This window comes from Tenrec ecaudatus, chromosome 2 (genome assembly GCF_050624435.1).
Source record: "Tenrec ecaudatus isolate mTenEca1 chromosome 2, mTenEca1.hap1, whole genome shotgun sequence".
In the NCBI taxonomy this organism is placed as follows: Eukaryota; Metazoa; Chordata; class Mammalia; order Afrosoricida; family Tenrecidae; genus Tenrec; species Tenrec ecaudatus.
This window is the reverse complement of record NC_134531.1, coordinates 148497436-148502702: the sequence shown is the minus strand read 5'-3', so window position 1 is coordinate 148502702 and position 5267 is coordinate 148497436.

Below are 5267 nucleotides of genomic sequence, written 5' to 3'. Positions count from 1 at the left end.
TATGGGAGTTTTCATTGATTCATGTTCCCATCTGCTGAATTTCCTTTTATTTATTTAATACGGCTTTTTGGGGAAATCTTGCTCCGAAGCTCTGGTGGAGCATAAACTGTGGCAATGGCTGCACTCCCTCTCCGCCCCACCCCCACCCTTGGCTGGGCTGGAGGGGAGGACTCTGTAGGGGTGGCACCCTTCAAGGAAGGGGCCCCCCAGGCCTGATTTAACGCTGCCCCCCACCCCTGCTGGGGCCTGCCCGAGGCTGTAAACTGGAGAAGCAACGCTGGAGAGAGGAGGCACACTGAACTCCCCCCTTCTCCCCTCCCCCCTTTTCCTCCCCCTCCTCCTCCTCTTCCTCCTTCCGGCCCACCCACACTACCGCCTTCTCCCGGGGCTAACCCACACTTACTCCCGTTCTCAATGTGCAAGTCAGGAGGAATCTTGCAGTGTATATTCACATTAGGTGTGGTAATATCTCCCTCTCTCCCCAAAAGTGATTCTTCGCTGCTGCATAGCTCAGCCTCATTCAAGAGCTACTGATGAACTATCCTGAGCCTCAGTTTCCTCCTCAATAAACTGAGAGTTAAAATACAATACTTGGGGAGACGGGGAGCAGGGAGGGAGAGGAAAAACAGCTGATACCAAGGGCTCAAGTAGAAAGCAAATGTTTTGAGAATGATGAGGGAAATAAATGTACAAAAGTGCTTGACACAATAGATGTATGTGTGGATTGTGATGAGTTGTACAAGCCCCCAATAAAATGATTTAATTATTTAAAATGTCTCATTATAAAGTTAAAAAATACTTGTTTACATCACTTTGGAAAACTACCTTCAGGCTTGTCCAAGTTGAAATTACTCAACTTTTGGGTCTAGGACCCAATACTCACACTACTGATTACCCTAGAAATGTTTGTACACAATTACATATTCATCCTGTTTTGAAAGGGGATGTGGGGGGAGCTCAATACCCACCTCTAGCGAGTTAACTGTAATGCCGCTAGTTCAAACCCAACAACTTCCCTGTGGAGAAAAATTTGGCTATTTTACCCCATAAAGAAGATTTGTCCTCTCAGAAACCCACAGAGGCAGTTCTGCAGGTGAGACCTGACTTGATAGGACTGAGTTTGGGTTGAGATGGACATGGACACAAATCCATTTACAATTAACTTCCGGTACGTAAAACAGCATGGGTGAAGTTCTGGAAGATGAGTCAGCTGTGAGAAAACAAAGCAATAGACAGAGGGCTTCCAAAAGTTGGTGGGGAAATTCCACGGCCTTTTCCGGCCATGTTTTCCCCATGAACACTTCGAAGCCCCCTCATCTACTGTGCAATTCTATTTGTATGCAGTTCAGAAAGTAGATACAGCAAAACCCTATCAGTTAGGAATGCGCACTCGCTCACTGCCATCAGGTTGGTTCCACAGTAGAACTGCCAAGGACAGAGTGGAACTGCCCCCGCGGGCTTCCCAGACTAACCCTTCACAGCAATCAGCTGCCTTGTCTCTCTCCTATAGGTATGTGTAGGTGGGTTTCAACCCTATAAAGAAAAGTAGTGAGGGAATGTTTTTCACAGATATAGTATATTAGAACAGAACCAACCAAACCCACTGTTACAGGGTCAAACCCGACGCATCGCAACTCTCTATGGGGTGTCTGGCTGTCAGTCTTGATGTGGGTGGGCAGCCTCATCTTCCTCCACAGAGCTGCCCATCGGCGTCACCACGGCTCCTTGTGGTATATTATAGGGGTAATCATTTGTGAGACCATTCAAATATGCCTTTTAGATACGTGATGTACATGTGTTCCATTTCCTAATGAAGTCTTTATGGCTTGGTAGCGTGAGGGCAGGCGGGAGCGGTGACTGCATGGAAAGCACCACATGCCAACATCAGGCACAGAATAGATGCTCGACCCACATGACTTTTTGTAACACTGGGGGAAAGATGTGGGGCCTTGGAAAAGGATGGAATTCAGAAGAGATCCCCGTGCTTGCCTGGGAAGCACACCCACTTCCCATTCTGTGCTGCCCTGTGGGGAGCAGTGGGGGGCGGTGAATGTCTGTGGACATGTCTGGGGTTATGGGGTGATCCATTCATGGTTCACTGATGGCGAAGTTGGAAAGCTTGACTCTCCTCAGGAAGTCACAGAAAGGAGGGGAGGAAAACTGGGTGCCTCCCCAGGGGCTGGGTGAGGAGGGTAAAAGCACAGGGGGAAAGTCGCATTGAGCAGGCTCTTATGAGAGCCCCAGGTGCGAGGCTCCAGACAGGGCCTGGATGCCTCACCTACAAGCTCTTGGCTGCCTCATGCTGCCTGCAGTGTGGCCGAGGCCCCAGAAGCCAGCACAGGCAGCGGCAGGGATGGCCCAGGCCCAGCGCAGCATTGGTAGGGAGGTTGGGAAGCCGTTCTGCTGACTGTGTTCTCTAAGATACTGTGGAAGCTGCCAAAAGCGAGAGTGGCCACCCAGCCAAACAGTGGGATCAGCCAGGGAGGCAGGGAAAGCCTGGGAGGCTGCCAACCAGGAGGTGCCAACAGATGTATGCACCTCTGGATAGCAAGCCAGGCTGCTGCTGTCCAGGCTTGGCAATGAGCTCCCTTCGTGTCCCTCCCCAAGGGAGACCCAGCATGGGGCTCTGGGGCAACCATCCCCTTCCAAAATGGGATGCTGATTTCCACACTGGAGACTGATGCACTCAACTCTCCACGCCAAGGCAGTCATGGAGTAAAAGGAGTTTAAACTCTGAGCCCAGCACTTGGACTACGGGTTCTTGAGCCAGAAACGCTTCTGGATTTTGCCTCAGGAATCCAACTCATCCTATAGGTACTGAGCATGGTGCTGGCAGACGACAGAGAAAGGAGGTCAGTGATTGGGGTTATGGGGTGTGTTATGACAAAAGATGCTCGGCGCTGGGGAAGACGAGCAAGAGGAGGCGTAACAGGTTAGTGACGCGTCTCACAGAATGGTGCCTGGGCCACCTGTGTCACAGCATCTGAGATACTTGGTCAGATGCACTAAGTCCAAAGCTCTGAGAGTGAGGCCCAGGAGTCTGCTTTTTTCACTAAGTTAAAATCCACATAACACATTAGTATTTCACTAAGCTAAAGTCCACGTTAACCACTTTAATATAACCTTTACATGAAAATATGTCAAAATAAACCCCAGGAAAATAAACCTACAGGCCAATATCCCTATGAACAAAAGACAGGACTTCAAAAAGTTCATGGAGATAATGGAATTTTTCCATGAACTTCTTGAAGCCCCCTCATCGATGCAAAACTCCTCAACAAAGTACTAGCAAACATAATCCAACAACGTATTAAAATAATCCTACAGCACGGCCAAGGAGAATGTATTGCAGGAGTGCAGGGATTGTTCACCAGAGAGAAAATGCTGATTGAGAACAGAATATGCACACCAATTAAAAAAGGAAAAGAGCCCCACTTCTAAGGATGCAGAAAAAGCATTTGATAAACTCCAACACCCTTTCTTGATGAAAACCCTAAAGATAATTGGAATAAAAGGGGCAGAACTCAATATAATTCAGGGCACATATAAAAAGCCGACATCTAACACTATATTTAATGAGCAGACTGAGAGACTTCTTAAAATTAGGAACAAGACAAGGACCACTTCTATTCCATACTGCATTAGAAGTCTGCAAGTCCTAGGCAGAGCAGTAAGGCAAGCACAAGAAAGAAAAGGGATACAGATTGGAAAAGAATAAGTCAATAAACCCAATAATGTATTCCACTGGGCAAATCTGCTATACAAGAACCCTTCAAAGTGTTGACGAACAGATGTCGGACTAAGGAGCCCTAGACCCAAGTCATGGTATTTTCAGCTGCCTCATATGCATATGAAAGTTAAACAATGAAAATGAAAGACCACAGAAGAATCGATGCATTTGAATTTTAACTTTAGTGGAGAAAAAACCCCCAAACTCGCTACCATCTATGTGCTGCCAACTCATAGTGACTCTACAGGACAGGGTAGAACTGCCCTTGTGAGTTTTGAGACTGTGAATAGGAGCAGAAAGCCCTGTCTTTCTCCCACAGAACAGCAGGCAGCTTCAAACTGCTGACCTTTCAGATCGCAGCCCAACATGTAACGGACACACCACCAGGGCTCCTTAGTGTTAGTGAAGAACATGGAAGGCACCATGGACTGCCTGGAGAGCCGGCAAATCCGTCAGGGTGCTCTTAGAAATGAGGATGGAGAGACGTCATCTCACCTACTTTGGCCGTGCTGTCAAGAGACCATTCCCTGGAAACAGACAGCATGCTTGGTGCCGCGGAGGGTCAGCAATGGGAAAAGGAGAACCCTCCGTGAGCTGGGTTGATGCTGCGGCTGCAACAATGGGCTCAAATGTAGCAACTGAGAGGATGGTGCATGGACCGGGGGTATCTCATTCTTTTATACATAGATCGGGTTGCTATGAGTTGGAACTGGCTTGATAACACTTAACAACAACACTATCCATTTATAGATCTTCTTTGGAGAAATGTCTATTTAAGTTCCTTGGCCATTTAAAATTAGGTTGCTTATCTTTTTGTTGTTCTTTATATATTCTGGATACTAGAACGTCATCAGACACATGATTTGCACATATTTCCTCCTGTTCTGTAGGCTGGCAGTGTTCTTGGATGCACGGTTTTAAAGCATTATGGGGAAAGTCTATTCTTCCTTTGTTGCTGTGTTCCTAGTGCCATATCTCAGCATCTACTGCCAACTCAAAGGTCCCAAATATTTATCCCTACCTTTTTAAAAAGAAAGAAAGAAAGAAAGGGGAGCGGGGAGGGGGGGAGGGGGGAAAAGGGAAACCGAGCTGATTCCAGGAACCCAAGTGGAAGGTGAATTATGAGAATGATGAGTGCAACGAATGTATAAGGGTGCTTTGCTCAATTGATGTATGTACGGATTGTGATAAGAGCTGTATGAGCCCCAATAAAAAGATTTACTAATTTTAAAAAAAGAAAGAAAGAAAGAGGTCTCCGAATACTGTAGGTTAAGTGTTGGGTTGCTAACCTCAAGATTGGTGGTTCAAACCTACCAGCCACGAAGGAGAAAGAAGAGACTGTCTGTTCCTATAAGGATATATAGTCTCAGAAAGCCTAAGGATCAGTTCTACTCTGTCCTATAGAGGGTGACAATGAGATGGACTTGGCTTGGTGACACTGGGCTTCTTCTAAGTCGTAGAGTACCATATTTCAGCTCTTACATTTAAGTGTTTGACTCAGTGAATTGATTTTATATGGTGTGAGGTTGGAGTCCAC